The sequence below is a fragment of the Paramisgurnus dabryanus genome, chromosome 6, assembly GCF_030506205.2.
Source record: "Paramisgurnus dabryanus chromosome 6, PD_genome_1.1, whole genome shotgun sequence".
Lineage (NCBI taxonomy): Eukaryota > Metazoa > Chordata > Actinopteri > Cypriniformes > Cobitidae > Paramisgurnus > Paramisgurnus dabryanus.
Window position 1 is genome coordinate 44,638,597 of NC_133342.1, and position 22,163 is coordinate 44,660,759.

Consider the following 22,163-nt stretch of genomic DNA (forward strand, 5'->3'; position numbering starts at 1 on the left):
TGTACTCACCTGTCTACCATCTGACCATCCCAATGCTAAAAGCCCGGTGTACTTACTTGTACGCCCAAAGTTAAGAGCCCAGTGTACTCACCTGTCTACCTTCTGATCGTCCCAATGCTAAAAGCCCAGTGTACTCATCTGCATGCCTCCTGTCTGCCCAAAACTAAGAGCCCAGTATACTCACTTGTAGACCTCCTGTACACCTAAAGTTAAGAGCCCAGTGTACTCACCTGTCTACCTTCTGTACGCCCAAAGCTAAAAGCCAAGTGTACGCACCTGTATGTGTACGGGTGAGTTGAGGAAGTCAAGCCTGGGGTACTTACCTGCAGTTCACGAGGCCAAATAAGAGACGTTCCCTTCCACGCCCCTTTCAAGTCCAGGAAGACGAGTCAGAGCATCCACTTCATTTTACATGAAAATGTTATTAATTTCCAACAGAATTAGCACTTTTCTTACTGGGACATGTTTTTGCCAAAGTTTCAAGAATCAGTGCAGTATGTTCCAGAATCCCTTCGTCAACGCATCATGCAATGGGTACATACGTCTCTGAGGAACTGGTGCGTAATTCTTTCTGGTGGCCAAATTTGTGTAATGATGTATCTATCTATGTTAAGTCTTGCAGTGTGTGTGTGTGTGTGTGTGTGTGTGTGTGTGTGTGTGTGCAATCCAAGTGTGTGCAAACCATGAAAACTCCCAGCTGGTCTATTGGAACCTCTTCCTATCCCTCAGTGACCTTGGTCCCATCTGGCAGTGGATTTCGTCACTGATCTTCCCAGCTCTGTGGGTCACAACACAATTCTGGTAATAGTCAATATATTTTCTAAAGCCTGTCGTCTTGTCCCACAAAAGGGGTAACCCACTGCTATGGAGACTGCACAAGCCCCATTTCATCACGTGTTTCGAGTTTATGGTATACCCGAAGATATAGTTTCAGACAGGGGTCGACAATTTACGTCTCGAGTATGGAAAGCTTTTTGTAAACAGCTGGATATCAATGTAAGCTTAATATCAGGCTACCATCCCCAAGCTAACAGGCAAGTGGAGAGAGTGAATAGGGAACTAGGATGTTACCTCAGATCTTACAGTAGTCAAGAACAAGAACGTTGGGCTAAATTTCTACCTTGGGCGAAATATGCTAGAAACTCACTCACTCATCTACAGGACTCACCACCTTCAAGTGTATTCTAGAATACCAGCCATCCATGTTCCCTTGGTCTGGTGAACCTTCTGAAGTTCCTGCGGTGGATGACTGGGTCAGAAGAAGCGAAAGGGTATGGGACAGCGCTCGTGAGGCTACAGAGAGCGATCAGAACCCAGAAGATCCAAGCAGATCGCAGGAGACGTCCCCACCCAAACTATCAGTCAAGTCAAAGAGTATGGTTATCCACCCAGGATTACGGTTGCAGCTACCCAGCAGAAAACTCAAGTTTCAAGTTTCAAGTTTACTTTATTTATAAAGCACATTTAAAACAACCTTGGTTGACCAAAGTGCTGTACAACATATTTCCAAGAACAAAAATCAAACATTTACAAAACATTAAAAGCACAAGAGTATAAATAAGTTTTTAAAAGGCTTCTAAACTCTGTCTCTGTGGTTGCTGTTTTAATATCTAAAGGCAATCTGTTCCATAGCCTGGGGCCAGCTACCGCAAAGGCTCTGTCACCTCTGCATCTCAGTCTGGATTTGGGTACTCGTAACATGTGGTTATTCTGTGATCTGAGCAGTCGGATTGGTTTATGTTCAATAATCAAATCAGTGAGGTATTGAGGGGCAAGATTGTGTAGTGCTTTGTACACAAACAACAAGACTTTAAAATCAATGCGAAACTGGATAGGTAGCCAGTGCAATGAACGTAGTACAGGCGTGATGTGATCCCGTTTGCGAGTGCCTGTAAGCATACGGGCCGCTGCGTTTTGCACCAGTTGGAGCCGATGGATCGATGAAGCCGGTAGCCCTTGATATAGCGCATTACAATAGTCCAGCCGTGATGAAATAAATGCATGGATTACTATCTCAAAACTATTCCTGTTTAAGAATGGTTTAACTTTCGCTAATTTTCGTAGATGATAAAAACTAGCACTAACAACTGCACTGATTTGCTTATTCAGTTTTAGGTCATTATCAAATATAAAACCCAAATTCTTTGTAGCCGCTGAACGATATGAAGTTAGAGAACCCAGATCCACATTGTTCAGATCACTTTTCTCCGTAGGGCCAAAAAGGACTAATTGAGTTTTTGTCTCATTCAATTGTAAAAAGTTATTATTAAAGGACAAGTTCGGTATTTTAGACTTAAAGCCCTGTTTTCAGATTGTTTATGGTCAAATAGAATGGTTTTGACTGAAATTTCGACATTTTCGGCTGCCCTGAGAATTTTCGCTTGTTTGTGTTTCAGCTCAGACCTCTACAATGGCTTTATAGGTGCACTGGAACAATCCTTCCTAAAATGCATTAAACTTTCGTTTACAAAGACGTGAAACTCACCGAGTGGTCAGGGGTGTTCACTGGTATGCTCACACAAAAATCGCTCCAAAAGACGCATTCCAACAGGTTTTATCGTAGTTTTTACCAACTCCATTGACTGTATTAGACATCCTGTGAGGTACGGTATTACTCCGCGCCGGGAACTTTGTTTCTATTCTTGCAATTGGCAAAGGCGGATTAGCGCCACCTCCTGGGCTGGAGTATTTATTATTCAAGCTCTAAGCGGAAGAATGTACGGGTGTGAGGCGTTTGGGGAAATAGGTCCACAAGTTAACAACGAATGCTAAAACAGCTGTTGGAAAGCATCTTTTAACGCGATTTTTGTGTGAGCATATCAGTGAACACCCCTGACCACTCGGTGAGTTTCTCGTCTTTGTAAACGAAAGTTTAATGCATTTTAGGAAGGATTGTTCCAGTGCACCTATAAAGCCATTGTAGAGGTCTGAGCTGAAACACAAACAAGCGAAAATTCTCAGGGCAGCCGAAAATGTCGAAATTTCAGTCAAAACCATTCTATTTGACCATAAACAATCTGAAAACAGGGCTTTAAGTCTAAAATACCGAACTTGTCCTTTAAGCCATGCCTTCAGTTCTTGAAGGCAGTCAATCAATTGATTTAAGGCGGACTTATCATTGTGCTTAAAAGGTATATAAAGCTGCGTGTCGTCAGCATAACAGTGATAAGACACTCCAAATCTTCTAAATATAGAGCCCATAGGTAACATATATATAGAAAACAACAGCGGCGCTAAAGTTGACCCCTGAGGAACACCACATATCACCTGCGCTACGGTAGAGGAGTACTTTCCGATATTTACTGAGAAACTTCGGTTGGATAAGAAGGATCGAAACCAGTCAAGTACAGTGCCTCGTAAACCAACGTGTTTCTCTAAGCGCGACAGGAGGATACCATGATCAACAAAATCAAATGCTGAGCTCAGATCTAGCATTATTAAAGCCGTGGTGTTTCCAGCATCTGTAGACATTAAAATATCATTAAAAACTTTTAAAAGTGCCGTCTCTGTGCTATGTAAGGTTTTAAAACCAGACTGAAAAATATCTGAGATACCATTTGTATTCAGATAGTTTTGTAGCTGCATGTATACAATTTTTTCTACAATTTTTGAGAGAAACGGCAGATTGGTCGAAAATCAGAATAAACTGAAGGATCCGGCGAGGGCTTCTTTGGGATCGGTGAGACGGACGCTAATTTAAGGCAGTCTGGAACTGTTCCTTTCGTAAGACAGTTATTAATTATCGTTACTAGATCCGATCCAATGGTGTCAAAAATTTGATCAATCCAGTAACATACAGGTTAGAGCTTCCTGCCCATTATCATATTTCTCCTTCTTTTCATGTGTCCCTGTTGAAACCTGTTCACCCTGCTCCGGGTTCTGCCACTGAGGAGAGGGAGCCCCCCCACCGCTGGATGTTGATGGTGCTCCGGCTTACCTGGTAAAGAATAGCATCAATTCCAGGCGTCGTGGGGGCAGGCTACAATACCTAGTGGACTGGGACGGCTACGGTCCAGAAGAAAGTTCCTGGGTGGCTGCCAAGGACATCTTAGACCCATATCTGGCCCGGGATTTCCACCATCCAAAACCTGTCCATCCTGCACCTCGACTAAGGGGACGTCCACAAAGAACACCTGGAGGTGTTCTTGGGGGGGATTCTGTAACATTGGCCACCCATAGAGCCTATCAGGTCAGGCTTGGTTTTGTTAAGGCCAAAGCTTGTTTAAAATTATTCTCTTTGACCACTGGGCTCACGTTTACAGTTGGTGTCAGAAGTGGGATAGTCCTGGTCAAAAACAACCTGGATTTTGTTTTTGTTCAAAGAGATGCCACCAAAGCTGAAGGGTCAGCCTGAGGAGGGTACTGAGCAAGAGCCGGGACAAGGTGCAACTGGAGGTTCGCCCACTGCTGAAGTTACTTCATCTGGAGGAGATGGGGCCATCACCAGTCTTGTCTGTATGTTCGAGAGTTTTAAGGAATATCAGCGAAGTGTGATGACAGGCAAGAGAGAGACGGCCCGTCAGGAACAACAAAACAAAGTTCTTCAGCATCAGGTTAGCCAGATACAGCTGGACTTTGAACACACCAGAGCTGGGGTTTCCACTACAGGGAAGCCAGCTCAAGGGATGGACCAAGAGCTACCTATGGCAAGGCTGGAAGATGAAGATGACATTGGGCATTACCTGACAACCTTTGAAAGACTGGCAGAAGTTTTCAAATGGCCAAAGGAGGACTGTGCTATACGCCTTTTTCCGTTGTTGACTGGTAAAGCACGGAGTGCTTTTGTCTCTATGGACCCTATTCTGACAAAGGACTATAATGCGGTCAAACAGGCAATCTTGCCTAAATATGCAATAAACTCTGAAACCTTTAGACTGAGATTCTGAGGGCTTGAGATAGCATTAAAGGAAACTCCACAAGAACTTTACGTCTGCCTCAAGGATCTGTTCTGCTAATGGGTAAAGTTTGGCAGTTGCAACCAGGAGGATATTATGGAGACTCTGGTGTTGGAGCAATACTCAATACTTGAGTTCTCTACCCAGAAATAAGGACTTGGGTTAAAGAAGCAAACCCTCCACTGCTGAAGAAGCTGCTACGCTTGTTGAGGCCTACATTGCTGCAAGAAAGGGCCCTGGCAACTATTGTTATGCAGGCATCTTACATCCTAGCAGGGGTAAGTCTGAGGGGACTGGTGTTGGTTCAAACTCTCATACTACTACCCACGCTAACATCCTGAAGCCCATCCACAATAAGAATTATATTTTTAAGGCCCCACCATTAGGGCAACATTCTGACAGGCCTGATGTTGTGTGTTTTAATTTTGGAGAACGTGTTCACACTAGCCCTTTTTGCCCCTTAAAAAAGCCCAAAACCACCAGTGTATGCTGGGTGCCCCGCCCAAATCATTCCCCCTCCCATGCCCATAACCCAGAGCCCATTATAACCATCTTGCTTAATGGCAAACCACTCACTGCGCTGATAGACACAGGTTGCTCCCGTACTCTTTTACAGTCTCAGTACTGTACATCCCTAGAGGTAACTGGAATGAGGATTAAACCATCTCCACATTGTCTGTGTACATGGAGATAAAACAGAGTTATCCACAGCAGATGTATATATTGAGATTCACAGCCAGCCGTATCTGATGAGAGTGGGGGTAGCCACCAATCTCCCCTACCCCATTTTGTTGGGTACTGATGTCCCTATTTTGTCAGATCTAGTTCAGAGCAGCACTTGGTGTGGTGTAGTTACGAGAGCCCAAACCAATCATATAAGGTAGGAGACAGAGACTAATACTTTGAATGAAATGCCCTTTTCAACTGTTGACATAGAGGTAGAGCCTAAGCCCACTGAAGAAGAGAAGTTAGGGCAGCATAGGGAGGAAGTGAAGAGACTGGTTGGCAACACTGACCATGTTGAGCTAGAACTGGGGGAACCTGAACTAACCGAGTCAGATGTTACCATACCTAACAACCTAGCTAAGCTACAAAAGGAATATAGCTCTCTAGTGGAGTGTTTTAAGCAAGCTGAGAAGGGAGGTGGCTTTGGAGAAACGTATGTTCTCAAGACTGGCCTACTCTAAAGAAGGAGTAAGGAAGAAGGAACTCAGTTGGTTGTACCTAAAGTATACAGGAAGGAGGTGCTTGAGCTTGTTTACAAACACAGACAAGCGTTTTGCTCTGCGACTGCTAGCGCAACAGACCCCTTGCCTCCAATTCAATTAGATTTTTTTTACTCTTGCGCTTTTAAAAATTGTTCCAAAGCAAAACACAGCTCATTTTGAAAAGTTGTGATCAGTGGTGGTTTACGAATGAATATTGCAAGCATTTGATGAACAGCAATACTATCATCAATAGGTCTGAAATGTAACTAAATAAAATTAAAAAAGGTTTGGATGTTTTACAGTTTTAGTAAGATTACAACGTACACTCTTGGCAATGTCATCAGATTCCTATTTGAAAATGGATTCAGTTGAAGTGCCACATAATGCAGCATACAATTTCTTTCTCGAAACGGCTCTTGCTGTGCAGAAAAAAACTTTGCTGAAATAGTAAACGGATATTAAAGGCCTAATTCTGGTGTTGCAGGGAAGAGAAAAAAGATTGGTCACTTAAATAAAGTTCAACCTCAAAGGACTCTAAAATGAAAGCTTGGTTAGCTTGGTTAACTTTTGCAGACCCTTGGTTAGCTTGGTTAACTTTTGCAGCCCCTTCGCTTATGGCCATACCACCCTGAGCACTCCCAATCTCGGAAGCTAAGCAGGGTCAGGCCTAGTTAGTACTAGGATGGAAGACCATCTGGGAATACCAGGTGCTGTAAACGTATGATGAAGACTGCAATGTAGTCTGAACAAGACAGAATTAATTAAGCAGGCAGGTGAGTGAAGAAGAAAGCATTCTTAATTTAAAGGTTTTATGCACAAAATAGGGGACACGTTTATGATTACACATAATGATTCAGGGACAGTTTTTTCAATGGTAATCCCATATTAAAGGTGGAAAAGAGGATGTTTGTTTAATACATTTTTGCAATATTACTTGAAACTGTCTTTACTAAATGATAAAAGACTTTTTTTTAAAAATGTATTAGGTGCACTAAAAGTAATAATATTAATATATGTCATCTGTTTATAAGGTAGGGCCTTAAAAACATCTGCCAATCGTTTATGCGATCATCGCGTCAACGATTGGCCCTCTGGCTTGTCAATCACTGCCATTACGCTCCTTGTGAGAGACGTGAACGCTCCAGTAACTTTACACGAGTGACGCATGCGCATAGCGCATGAAACTCCGTCTTTAGTTTCGGTTTTTTCATTGTCGCTCCTGCTTTCCTCCTCGAATTTGCACCATGGAAGAGAAGAAACCCGAAGGAGGACGTAAAAGAAATACTTTTTTAGTCGCTGAGAAGAAAATTGTCAGAATAGTTATTGGAGAAACATTTCAACGCTGGAGAGCAATAAAGGAACGGAGAGGTGTCAAGACTGACGCGCAGTTTGGCAAAAATTCTCCTCGACAGGTAACAGTGATTATTCTTTCTTTTATGGAATAATAATTGTACTGTTATTCAGGTATATCGACGTTGTTCTTGTACTGTAGTTGTAAGGCAGTGACCAGTCTGCTACATGCTAGTTGAAATGGGAGTAGCGTCAACTGATCTAACTTTACGTCTTATGTGTTTATTATCATATCATTTCACATAATGAATCCACTGACGCGACACAGCATATGCCAGTGGTAAACAAACACTCGTGTTCAAATACTCGTGCACGAGTTTTGGAAGGCGTTCCCTAAAAAAGAGCTGTGAAGGAGGGCGGCTGTTCTTACGCATGCGCTTATTTAAAAAACTCAGTAACTTGGATTCTCAGTCGGCGGAAACATCCTCTTTTGCACCTTTAACCTGAGAAGTTGCAAACTTGTTACAATATATTGCACAATGAGCTGTCTGTATGTAGTTTAAACAGTCCGCTCAGAATAAAACACGAACAATAAAATAATTGCTAAAGACAGTAGTAAGCAGGGTTTTTTGTGATGGCTGTTAAATAAGTATAATGTGTTATATTTTTCCTGCTTGGGCAGATTGGGAGGAAATCTGATGGTTCAGTATTTTACTCGCCCAGTCAGAATTTTTTAACGATGTCACAAAAAAATGAAAAATAAAACACAAATAAATAGGCTTATTCTATATTTGTTGTTTTTGACATGTGTAACCTTAATAAATATGACACCTAAGATTAATATAATGACATTATTTGCATCCCCACCAATGTAAAAATCAAAACTATGCCCTTGGTCATACGACAGCCGTGCCAGGCCTAAACTGACAATGATGAGACTCCCCTTTGGTTTCCATTGATCATAAGCAAGTATAAACTGCCCAGTCAACACGTGAGATCACACGAGATCACAGTAAATTCACACCATTCTCATACCATGATAATTCACATGTGAGCTCATTGTGATTTTAAAATGTTGAGCAGGTTAAAAGGAGGCAATACAACACAAGTAGGGCATTCTAATTCCTATATCTCACTAGGAAAAAGTAAATACTGGAGGATCACAGTGACGTCACACCGTTCTCATACTGTGATAATCACAGTGTGAGCTATATTTGAGCTCATTGTTAATTCAGAATGTTCAGTTCATGGTATGAGTGCACAATGAGTGTGCCATGACTTCACATAGTGACCATGACGAGCACACTTTGAGTGTTCCATAACCTCACATCGTGACCATAGTATGAGTCGCAATATGTGACTCATATCATGGTCACAATGTGAAGTCACGGTACACTCAATGTATGCTCCTACTATGGTCATAATTTTAGGGGAATAGCACACTCATTCTGTTATAGCAGGACAGCACACATGTCTGGAAAATGTTGGCCCAAGAGTAGAATGTCACCCTTCCTACCAATAATTTCTAAGAAAAATTATAGGAATGACCGTAGGATCAAATTTAGGACATTTTTAACACAGTATTTTATATGGCCATATACTTGGTGTGTAATGTATATACCATATGAAATTTCAACAACAACATAATGGTATCAAGAAGCCTAAATAAAGGTTTTAGAAAGCTCACACAGATTGGAGGTAAAAGTGACCAGGATTGACAGATTTGTTTTGTCCTAACATTGTGGCCTAGTGATTAGAGAGTCAGACTTCTGTGTAACCCAGAGGTTGATGGTTCAATTCCCACTGATGGCAGGAAGTGATTGATTGTTGGGGTGTTGCAGTGATAGTTGCTGCGTGTGTGTGTGCATGACTTGCAGTGGATGGCTTCACTACTCAGTGGAGGGGTTAAATGCAGAGACAATCATGTCTCTTTCACTTTTTATTGTCCGTATATTATTTGCAATTAAATGCTGACGTCTCTGCGACATGTTTTTGACTAGCAAATGCTAGAATATTAGTTCTCTGAGTTGTTAATCATTGTTATCAACTTTTGTTTCCCGGTCAAAGCCAATTTTGTACACTTTTTGAAGGGTCCATTTTTGTACAGTTAAATAAAGGTACAAAATTGTCACCACAGGTACAAATTTGTTAAGGTAAAATTCTCAAGGGTACAAATTAGTGATGGGATTTATGGCTCTTTACGGGGATCCGGATCTTGGCGATCCGTTCCTATCAAAGAGCTGTTCAAAAGAACGGCTCTTTTTAAATATTAAGTCAGTTTTAAGAAGCCAGCTTGGAGGCATCTCAGTTTATCCTGGAAATAATCACTGGGAGGAATGATGAGGTGAAATTTGTAGTCAAATAATTAAAACTCTAATTAAAAAGATATCACACACCAATATCTGAGTTTGAATTACTCTGAAATATTGATTATTGCCTCATTTGTCATGTGTGGACTACATTCCATAGGGTTGCACAACATCCCTCTGCTTAGACAGTGACATCACTATTTTGGATTTACCTTTAGTACAAAGTGTGTGTATGTGTAAAGCTACATTGACTTATGTTATTCATACAATACCTACTCACAAATAAACATCAAAAACAAAGCAGACTGCAATTAATTTCTCTGCAAAACAGCTTTTACTACAAACACTTCCACAAATTAGATTAAATAAAATGGAAATGTCTACATACAGTCCACTATTACTACTGTAAACTTTGTAAATCTACTTTAAGTGAAAAAATTCAATACAAGAACAGTATAACAAAAGAACATTTTGATAGATAAAAAATACTTAAAGTATTAGACAAATACTGTAGATAAAATTTGAATAAATAAAATGGAAATGTCTACGTACAGTCCACTATTACTGCTATAACTACTGTAAACTTTGCAAATAAAAGATCAGCCCCTTCAAGTTTTAAATGAACACAAAATGCAATGTAAATAAATACAAAGCAGTTCTTTACTTAATGGCTTTTTCTGCCTCTCTTTCTTGTCCTTGGGCAAATTTGCATTAAGGAAAACAAGAGCTCTGACCTTTTTGGGCTTAAGGCGACTTCTCCTCTCTGAGATTATCTGTCCAGTTTTCGAGAATATTCTCTCAGAGGGAACTGATGTCGCCACAACGCAAAGCTTCTTGGCCATCAGCTTGCTAAGCCTGGGGTAAACAACTCGACTCTCCCACCACTTGAGGGGATCCTCATATGTTGGAAGAAGAGGCTCCTCCAGGTAGGCTCGCACCTCCATGACAGCATCGGCGGTTGGATTCCTGGCTTCCACTGTCCCAGCTACTGTACCTGCTCATAGGGGTGGGAGATATCATTTTTATGTGATTAGATAACATTAAATTAGATTCAACTTTTGTCATTACACAGTGTAAGAGAACAGAGTAATGAAATGCAGTTTAGCATTTAATTAAAAGTGACAATAGTAGATTTGCATATGTACAGTAAATGCAGTGATTTACAGCAAGTTGAAATTTTAGACTGAGATATCAGACTGATTTCATTCTAGAAATTTTTAGAGAAAAAAATGTGAATTATTGTTCCCACCCTTACTTCCTCAAGGAAATAGCTCCAAACCATTGATCCAGCACCACTGCCTGCTCCTTCCAGTCCTTCCACAGCTGGTTGCTGTTGGATGGGTGTGCCACTGCTAATTCTTGTGGCTGCAGTTGACAGCCTTTGAAACATCTCATCTGCTGTTCTGCCATCAGGGAAGGCCATCCTCTTAAAACGCGGGTCAAGTGCAGCAGTCTCTGCTAGTATGTGGTTGGCATGAATCCTGTGGAATCCCGATGACATACTCGCACACAGACTGTCGATCACACCTTGCGCTGCCGCTGTTGTAGTGTTTCGCCGGAAATAAGCACTGGCTAAGTCCCCTGGCCAGCACTATGACTTTCGAGGCTGTCAAGTAGCTGGTGAAAAATAATTTAATGTTACAATTTTAAAGCTGAAACAAAGTTAATTATTACAATGTATTAAACAGATATCTATTGTGGTATCAAATATCCATTGAAATACATTGAAACACTTGTGTGTTGACACTAACACTTGCGCTGACATATTAAACATTTGCGCTTGTGCAACGGAGACTAGCTGTAATCTGAAAAGGCTGTGCAGTGTGACGAACACAACCGGTTATAACACTTATGGTTAGTGCACCTAACCTAGTGTCGCCCAAACTCCGGTTTGAATCCCGCTAGAAACCACTTCAAGTCGACTTTGTAATGTTTACTGGCATTGCTTTGCTTTTATATGTGAAACACTTGCGGTTACATAGAATATTTGAACAGCTGCACCTGCACATAGTATACTCACACGTATTGGCATGCGCGTGAATCAACGAGAAAGACCGCAAAATTATTTTCAGTGTGAACAGAAGTCATTTTCATTGTAACCGGAAGCGCGTTTTTTCGGAAGCGCGTCTTTCGTTTGTAAAACTTGTTTTACAGCTCTCTGACAACTTGAGGAAAAATTAAGCGTTTGTTTTTATTTGTTGCTGTATGTTTTTTGTCTGTAATAATCTAAATGTTAATGGTAACTATGACGAAATTTTTTATTTTATTTCCCGGGTCCTTCAGTGCCTAGAAGGTTTACAATGTGACCCTGCGATCTGATACTTTACTGAACTAGAGCATGATGCACGGATAGTTTCTTCACTAACGAATGCAGTTCGTTGTGCTGGAGGCCAGGGCTCTGAAAAATGCATTAATGTTCTTGAGCCGTAATTTAATTCTGCAGCGGTTTGACAGCCAAATACTTCAAGAAAGTGACAAGGAATGTCTTTATTGTGTGGAAACTTTATTTCGTCACAGGCAACATCTTTCGATTCCATCAAATGACTACACTTCCAATATCGGAGAAAAATCTGACTGTAATCATCAGGCAAATTCTTGAGAACACTCCAAATGCTGGAGAAAATTTTATTTCTAAGTGTAATCAAACTGACCGGAACTACCTGTGCATTCAACGGTTTTAATGCACACCTTCCAGCCAATCAGAATCGAGTATTTAAACAGACCATGGTATTAAAGATCTTATCACACCCCTACTGCACATAAGTGAATTGTAACAAACTTACCTCACGCCACATGGAATTTCCCCTTTAAATGTCTCATGAATTTTATTCATGACTGTTCTGTAGTCCCAGGTTTTGTCAAATTCAAAAGCACTTGGTATGTGTCCCTTTGAATATAGCTTCTGCTTTGTCCTCTGCTTGACCACGTTGTTTTCTTTGGGGTGTGTCAATAAAACCAGGTCTTTGTTAAAATTTTGATGATATGGTGGTTTTTGCCTAAAATAGAAATGAAAAACCTATTAAATCTCATATTTGTAACATTAATTCCCCCAACCCATCATGTAAAAGGTTTACCCACTATAGTTCTCGCTTAGCGCGTGCTTTCTCCCTCTCGTTTTAGTTGGCAGGTCGCAACCAACTTATTTAGGTGCATACCGCCACCTACTGGAATATGCAATCTCTCTATATAAAACACCTGATTGAACTAATCAGCTTGTTATATATTATAGTATTAACAAGCCGGCCGACATTGACTAGTTTTATCCACTGATTTTATTTTGTCAATTAAGAGAAACGCATCCCTGCAAATTACGATTTTTAAGGCCGGACAGCATACATTGGTCAACTGCTCTCATCCAATCACTGCTCCACTTGAAATTCCACCTTGCGCTCACGTCTCCACCCCAATGCACCCCACCCCGCCCCCTCCTGCAACATGAACGTTCTGACAGTGTATTGTAGCTAAGCTAGCAAAGTAGCAACAGCTCACAAATGGAGAAAAAACAAACCGACAGAAGCACGCGGTCCCTACAGTCAAGGTTGGAAGAAAGAGCAGAGATAAAAAAATTATGTGAAGAACGTCGATTTGACTCAAAGTCAAATTAATATAGGGTCCGCCATGAGGAAGCTTCAGGGAGATTTGGGACTGACTTTTTGATGAGCAGGTTAGCATTATACTTTTATGGTGTGAGGTGTTACATAAATATCTTTTTATCAGTCTAACAACATGTTCATGCTGCCGGTCGGCATTGAAATGTTAGTAGTTTAGCATCGCCTATCACAGGTCAAAGTAATTGAATTTCAGTAGGCCTAGCGGGTTTCTGTTCGAGCCGTTCGAAATATGAACAATATGCGCTGTGTGCTGCTATAACAATTACTCAAAACCATAGCAATACTAACTAATAATTATTGTGCAATTAATGTGCGCTGGGTTGCACTTTTGACCAGGGTAAACAAGGCTCAGGAGTTGAAACGTATGACAACTTTGTTGTGAAAGTAAATAACGTCAATCAGTCATAATTGTAAGTGTTCATTCCTTCAAGGCTTTACGTGTTCACTGCTTTTAGCTAAATCTATGTAAATCTCTGTTCCTATGTAAATGTGACAGCACATTCTGATGGGTTTATTATGCTGACAGGATGCGCTACCTGTGTTAAAAACCTTCTATTAAGTGTGACAGCACATTCTGACGGGTATTAACCCTCTGGGGTCTGACCTTTTTGGGACACTGTCAGAGGTTCTGACATGCTCTTACATTTAGTCTTTTTTCAGTTGCTTTAAAACATGAATGTGTCACATACCACTGTGTTCAGCACAAAATATTATATGAGCTACATGTATGTACATGTTTGTATTTTTGAGAGAAAAAGGTTTATGCGTGGTTTTTAAAAAAGCAAAAATTTTAAGTCACTGATATAAGTCCACAAAACCCATACTAAACATGTTTTAACAAGACTTTCCTAAACAGAATCTAGTAGTCTAGAGTTTTTCCTTTAAAATGATGTGAAAATCATCATGCCTACTCATTCACATAAAACAATATATTGATTTAGAAATTGTAAGACACTTTTTGTTTAGAGGGGCCGTATGCGAGAAGGATTGATTGACAGCTAGCAAACAAAGCCTCGCATAATGAGCTGCATAATGAGGCAGTAATGTGAGAGGGATCTAGAGTAAAGAATGTGAGGACAAATAAATACATGTTTGTTTGAGGTTTATTAAGAAGTTAACAATATAATCAAAAAAGAAATGAAGGTCAGTAGGACATTTTCAGTTTATTTGGAAACGAACCCTATTCAAAAACTTAACTTGTATAAGAAACTGATACACAACAGGGGCCGTATTCACAAAGCATTTTATCTTATCACTAAGAGTACTCCTAAATCGCACTAAAAGATTTTAGCTAGGAGTTTTCTCTTAAAAGTTATTCACAACGCCTTTCAGACCTACTTTTAGTAAGGAAAAATGATAACTCCTAAACTAAGAGTGAGTCTTCGTTGCTACGGATGACGTCAATTCTCATGCACGAGCTGCCTCGCAATGACCACGGTGATTGGTTGTTAGATGACAGGGCTGTCATGCGTAACATAACACAGACGCACCAAATCATGGAATTACAATATCGAAATATGTCTGTGTCCTATACAAAATAATAATAGTAATGCCATCAAAATGCATATATTAAAGAAAAGTTGTGAATTAAATTAAATTAAATCAAGTTAGCCTAATACAAATGAAAACCGCCAATTGCCTAATAATAAAACGACTTTGCATTACTTGCTTGATTAATGTACATCCTATTAGCCTAAATAGACTACTTAAACCAAGGAAATGTTGCCCATATTAAAGAAGCCTGCCTAATGTAATAAATAAATGATGGTGGAACTCGCCAAAAGAAAGCCCAAATGGATGCAGGATCAGTTACTGCTGCTGGCCCAGTTGGTGCTGAAAAAAGAAACGTAATAAAAGGGAAATTCGGCACTGAGATATCAAGCAAAACTAAGCGTGAGACATGCGAGAAAGTGATGCGCGGGTCAATGTACAAAACAACTGGCACCCGACCAACGTTTTCAACTAACCCGCCCGCAACTCGGACCGCAAAAAATAAAAAATAAATAGTGTACCCGACCCGCTCCCTGGCCAGCATTTTTTTTAAGTAGTAATTGTTTAATAGTTAATTGCCATCTTTATTTCAAACGACCCGACCGAACGCGACCCGAATATCATAAAAAATATTTTTGGATGACTCGTGACCGCGGGTGACCACATGCATCCGCTCATTTCCGATCAACCCGCGCATCACTGGGGAGAGGATTTGTTGCAGATCAATGCAACATTCCCGCTTATGTCGCGGACCCCGGACGAATGCGAGAGGCGGTGGTATATGCATTACAATCGCAGTAGAGGGTTGAGATTGCAGCCTTTAAACAGACTAGCATGGCAACAGGTATGCCTATAATATTAAATATTTAATATCATTATTGTTTCATGTAATTCTAAAAAACTTCCTGCTTGTCATGAATGTAATGAATTATGAAACAAATGTCATAAACAATATGCTTACATTAAAGTGTGCTTTAAGTATGTGCAATGCTTTTGAGTTGGTGAAACTGTCCATGTTAAGGAGGATCAGCACCTAAGACATTTTAAGATCCTTTGTGAATAGGTCTTAGTGAGTTAGGAGTCCTCTCGACTTCTTTTAAGCTGTCCCAGACTTAGGTGCTACTTTTAGGGCTAAAATGCTTTGTGAATTACTCTTAGTGAAAAAAATTAGGAGTCCTAAATTTAGGAGTGACACGCCTATTATTTTTAGGAGTTGCTTCTAAATTCGCCAGTTAGGAGCTACTTTTAGCCTTAAAATTCTTTGTGAATACGGCCCCAGAGCTGTAAACTTCATGTGGCTCATTTTACCATATAACTTTATGTCCAAAAAGTGTGAATATGTTTTTCCACTTCATAGTTTTGTACTGATGAGAGGGATGCAGACCTGTAAGAGAGTTATGAACAGCTGTTAGCATAAATTGTTCACAGAAATACCCTTACATACATAAACTAAATTAGTATCTCAGATAAACATCTGCAATTATTAGTTATATAAAAAGCTGTTTTCAGATGGCCATCCCCTTATCGTCTAGCTTCTGTTTTAAACGCGTTTCTGTAAGCGAGTATGAACTTTAAAAACACATTGCATATGTTCATGTGTGCGAGCTCGCGCCTCCGTGGAAACAATGCAGCGCTCATAATAAAACGGTGTCGCGTGTAAAGCGCAATGTATGGAATGCATTGCATGTAAACAATGTCATATTACAGCAGATCCCGCAGTGCAGCATTACTCAAAGTTGCCATGAAGGATACGAAAGTGAATAATTGTGTCTAACACTGTACAGCATCTAACAATGAAATCTGCCATTACGTGATCACACATACTCGTTTGTAATTAAGCATGTAAACATGGAATCATATTACAGCACACACTTAAAAGATACAGCAGTGCAGCATTACTCAGTCTGCTGAGGCTGCTTATGTAGGCTGAACTGCACAAGCCATAACATATTTCATGATAGCAAATATAAATGAAGACAAACGACTTAGAGTTTCTTCAGGAATATATCCTCCTCAATTGCGTCTTCCATTGTTCTTCTTCTTAGGTAACGTTTAAGATAAACGCTTCTCTTCCTCAATGTCCAGACATAAATGAAGATATTCCTCACGTGTGTGTATAAAGTTTATAATCCAAACATGCGGTAAAGTCTTTAAATCTGATAAAACTTTACGCTTTGTTTATTATTGTTGGAACTGCTGGTCTCTTCATTACTACGTCAACAGCCTGTGGGCGTGTCCGCATTAGAGATAATGAGCTCAGCCAGGAAAAACGGTACTCCCTTTACTTCAATGCAGATTATATAAACAGAAAATATTTGTTTTTGATTATAATTAGCTTGTTTAAAATTAGACATTTCAGGCTTTCTTTGGATATGTGTATCATGTTTGTGTGACGAGTATTCACGGAGTTTCAACTGATTTTTGTAACGTGATTTGAGAGACAGCTGGCGGAGACAGAAATGTCTAAATGCGCACCCTGTTTATTTTCTTTATTTGACAAAAACACAAAGATCTCTTGTTATTGTGAATGAACACTAATTAAAGAGGACCCTTCAGAGTTTCAAATGATGTCAAACACGTAAGTGTATGATTATTAATGATGGAGTATTATAAGTTGATTCTGCTATGATAAGGAGAGAACACGTCAAAACGCGTCCCCGCGTTTTTGGACCCCTGGGGGTTAAATGCTGACAGGATGCGCTACCAGTGTTACAAGCCTTTTATTAAGCGTGACATCACATTCTGATGGGTTTGATGTTCTGACAGGATGTGCTACCTGTGTTACAAGCTATTTATTAAGTGTGACAGCACATTCTGATGGGTTTGATGTTCTGACAGGATGCGCTACCTGTGTTGCAAGCCTTTTATTAAGTGTGACAGCACATTCTGATGGGTATTGAATGCTGACAGGATGCGCTACCTGTGTTACAAACCTTTTATTAAGTATGACAGCACATTCTGATGGGTATTTGAATGCTGACAGGATGCGCTACCTGTGTTACAAACCTTTTATTAAGTGTGGCAGCACATTTTGATGGGTATTGAACGCTGACAGGATGCACTACCTGTGTTGCAAGCCTTTTATTAAGTGTGACAGCACATTCTGATGGGTATTAAATGCTGACAGGATGCGCTACCTGTGTTACAAGCCTTTTATCAAGTGTGACGGCACATTCTGATGGGTATTGAATGCTGACAGGATGCGCTACCTGTGTTACAAACCTTTTATTAAGTGTGGCAGCACATTTTGATGGGTATTGAACGCTGACAGGATGCACTACCTGTGTTGCAAGCCTTTTATTAAGTGTGACAGCACATTCTGATGGGTATTAAATGCTGACAGGATGCGCTACCTGTGTTACAAGCCTTTTATCAAGTGTGACGGCACATTCTGATGGGTATTAAATGCTGACAGGATGCGCTACCTGTGTTGCAAGCCTTTTATTAAGTGTGACAGCACATTCTGATGGGTATTGAATGCTGACAGGATGCGCTACCTGTGTTACAAACCTTTTATTAAGTATGACAGCACATTCTGATGGGTATTTGAATGCTGACAGGATGCGCTACCTGTGTTACAAACCTTTTATTAAGTGTGGCAGCACATTTTGATGGGTATTGAACGCTGACAGGATGCACTACCTGTGTTGCAAGCCTTTTATTAAGTGTGACAGCACATTCTGATGGGTATTAAATGCTGACAGGATGCGCTACCTGTGTTACAAGCCTTTTATCAAGTGTGACGGCACATTCTGATGGGTATTAAATGCTGACAGGATGCGCTACCTGTGTTACAAACCTTTTATTAAGTGTGGCAGCACATTTTGATGGGTATTGAACGCTGACAGGATGCGCTACCTGTGTTGCAAGCCTTTTATTAAGTGTGACAGCACATTCTGATGGGTATTAAAGAGCACCAATTATGCTAATAAATTGGCACGTTAGCACGTTATTGCAATATCCCATAGTACATACATGTTATTAAAACTTGAACTAATGCATTGTGAGTCTTATAAATTGCTTACATACCTCACCGATTTCCCACTGTCTGGAAAACGCTCGGTTTAGTTCCTGTCTCCGCCTCCCAAAATGTCTAGTGTAATCGGATTGGTCAGATGACTACTCAACTGTTATTGGTCAGCTGGGTTCAGCGTGTGTTTGAAAGGTTACGCCCCTGACTACGCGTGGGTTGACACAGATTCTGACTGAGAGTCACAGCCTCAGAGGCAACGTAAACAAGCGTTATATTTCTCTATAAACGATGGTGTCTGTACTGCCTTACCACTTCGAGCTCGATCCAGAGAGTTCAGAAGGCCGTTACGATATAAACGATCTCCGTCAATGAATGCGATTGGATTTAACTTTTTTAGGTGTCCTTAGCTCTGCCAGAATGCTAAACGAAGACGAAAATGTGTTGCAAAGACATCCAAAAGGTAATTATAACGTACTACATAACTATATGGAAACACCAAATGTAGCACATAGAAAGTATTTGTTGAAATGATTATAAAACGATTTCACTTGGTAATTTCTACATTATTTTACTATAGTAAACTTAATTATAAAATACTGCATACATACTATTTTACTGTGCAAACTATATGGAAACACCAAATGTAGCACAAAGAAAGTATTAATTGAAATGAATGTTAGTTCTACATTATTTTACTATGGTAAACTTTATTATGAAAGACTGTGCTATGTTTTTACTTACTAGGTTTTAAGGAGAATGCAACAGGTTCCAGGGCCTCTTACCTGCGTGATTCATCATCCAGGTTTTGCACAAATCCATACACACAGAACATTTATTGTACCGACTATAAGCGTTTGAGGTGCAGGACTACAGTAAGTTTTATTACATTTTTAAACCAATAACACTAAAGTATCATTATAGTAACAAAGTACCCAAAAGAACAAAAGATGTAACTTTAAAGAAAATATAGTAGTCAGTCAAAAGTTTATTTATTACAAATATATATTTAAATGTTAAACAATATACAAATAAACATACTTTAGTAACCATATTGTGCTCTTCTTTCAAAAATTGTTCAATTCACTTCTTACAGCTATCTATTCAGATAAATGGCATATCAAAGCTTTGTCAGCGGATGCTATCTAAGATGACACTTTAGGGTTATCATCCTGTCGTGTGTTGTTCTCCAGATACGCTTGGAGCTTCCTGATCGGAATGTTGGCTTCCGACGACCCCTGCACTGAAGATGGCATGCAATCACGTCCTCCTTTGAAGGTCTCTCAAACTGTGATGCCAGGTCCATTGGAATCGGGGTTTCCTTCAGCTTATCTTCAAATACCTCAGCAAACACAAGCCTGATTACATCATCCACATAACTGTAGAAATATTGCGGTCAATAAATCTTTTGTTTTGATCATTTATTTCCCTGCTTCATACATTAAGTTCTTAATTATGAATGTATTTGAAATAAAACATTACTGCTTACGGTATGTCACTTGTGTGTTTTGGGAACATAGCCTTGTACTTTCCCTCTCCTGCTTTTGTTACGGCTTGGTGACATTGTAATGGATGGCTGCAAGGTACAAATACCTGTAAAATATAAACAAGCAATTAATTTATTGTAAAAGTAAATACTACTTTATTTAACAAAGTTACTAAAATACTTAAATACCTGCACAGCATTCCAATAAATGAGAAAATCAATTTTTTTTTGCTGCAAATCTGAAATCTCAGGCTACGGACGGCAAAGGCATCCACTGATGATGGTGATGGAAACATTGTGAAAAGATGCTACTGCCTGGGTTCCTATGATTATGCAGAGAAAAAAAACTTTGTCATCATCAGTTATACATTTAAGACTGGTAGTGGTATCACTAGCTAAATACATCATGGGCCCTATCTTGCACCCAGTGCAATTGACTTTGTCAGTGACGCATGTATCATTCGTATTTTGCGCCGGCGCACAGCGGGGTTTTTCCCTCCACAGATGCACGTCAGCAAACTAGGGAATGAACTTGCGCTCCCTGGGCGGTTCAGCGCAAAAAGGAGGCGTGTTGCGGCGCAAACCATCTCTTATGCTATTTTGCAGTTTCAAAAAACAATTGCGCTACTAACCAAAAAAAACTAGTCTAAAGTCAGTGGCGCGTTGCGCGTGGTTCATTATGCTATTTTAAGGGCGCATGCTTGACCATAATGTATAGCGTGCACAACGCGCATACACTTTGCTTATCTAATCTACACAGATGCAACAGTTATTTTTGCAAATCATAAATTGTTACACTTAAAAATATTAATACACGAGATAAGGGGAATCATAGTGGTGAGCATTGTGGTGATAGTTTTTATTTATTCTCATGCAAATAACGATTAAAATATTTTCATAACTTTGTTGTGTGGCTGTATTACGTTTATTTTATGTAAATAATAGTTAAAATGTTTTCATAAGAAACCTTAATGTATATGAACTTGATTTGTAAGAGTACTTTGGGGTTGGACCTTGCTTGCGTTTCTTGGGTCCGATTTCAAAGCCCCCAAACCCTTTCAGCGGTGAGGGTGGACGCAGCGATGTCCTCTGCTGGCGTCAAGTCCTGAGGCAGATCCACCTCCCGTTACACGGCGTGCCCGATTTATGCTGGCAAGTGTGGGATTCCCCCGTACAAGGACGTCGGTCTCCTCGGCTGTGAACCGCTCCTGGCGTGCGCCTGGTAAATCCGTCATAATAATAGCAACCCGCCATGGAACTTGCGCCCTTGCGTTTAAAGGGAATGTTGGCTAGCGTTCTGATTGGTTTATTTGACGTTACGCCCAAACCACACCTATGAATAATGAACCTACTTCAGACCAACCCCTTATTGATTTGCGCCCGGCGCAAGAGTTATTTCTCACGCCGGGAAAATAGCAACAGCGCCCAAGATCCGCCCACAAACTCACTTGCGCGTTGCGCTTCGCACTTGCGTTTCAGATCGTTAAAATAGAGCCCACTATGTGTTACATACCTTTGTTCCTCATATGCCAGTCTGACTCCTTGTACTGTGTGTTATGATGTTGCATGTTTGCATACAGTGTAGAAGGATGTGTCCAGCTGCGAATCTAGGATATAGACAAATAAAACAAACATGTATTCAGTCAAAAAGACATATTATAACAATAGAGTACAACGATTATAAATCGTTAGACTATTCATTAAAACGTTAATGTATTACATGGCCCAACATTAGCAACACACATTACGTGTTTACTTCGTTTCAAAATCTAAGAAAGCTTCAAGTAAATACAACAGTAAAATACATACTGTATAACGTTAAACAAATCATCTGTACTTAGAGTTTCTTTACTTGAGTTTGATCATGAGAACAAACTTTACCGGTAACAGTTTAGCTGGAACA

General features: G+C 40.1%; 3 long non-coding RNA genes and 1 pseudogene across 3 annotated transcripts; 2 read left to right on the plus strand and 2 right to left on the minus strand.

Moving 5' to 3' along the window:
* Nucleotides 1-6,713: 6,713 nt before the first annotated feature.
* Nucleotides 6,714-6,822, plus strand: LOC135767533 (5S ribosomal RNA; annotated as a pseudogene).
* A 4,138-nt stretch (nt 6,823-10,960) lies between these two features.
* LOC135767258 (uncharacterized) lies at nt 10,961-16,190 on the minus strand. The gene is made up of 3 exons (XR_010541984.2): nt 16,113-16,190; nt 12,486-12,698; nt 10,961-11,319 (listed from the first exon to the last, which is right to left on the minus strand). It is a non-coding gene; the product is annotated as an uncharacterized lncRNA (long non-coding RNA).
* A 2,532-nt stretch (nt 16,191-18,722) lies between these two features.
* Nucleotides 18,723-20,097, plus strand: LOC135767255 (uncharacterized). The gene is made up of 3 exons (XR_010541980.2): nt 18,723-19,237; nt 19,522-19,579; nt 19,968-20,097. It is a non-coding gene; the product is annotated as an uncharacterized lncRNA (long non-coding RNA).
* Nucleotides 20,046-20,582, minus strand: LOC135767254 (uncharacterized). Its single transcript, XR_010541979.2, has 3 exons — nt 20,450-20,582; nt 20,264-20,367; nt 20,046-20,153 (listed from the first exon to the last, which is right to left on the minus strand). It is a non-coding gene; the product is annotated as an uncharacterized lncRNA (long non-coding RNA).
* Nucleotides 20,583-22,163: the final 1,581 nt, after the last annotated feature.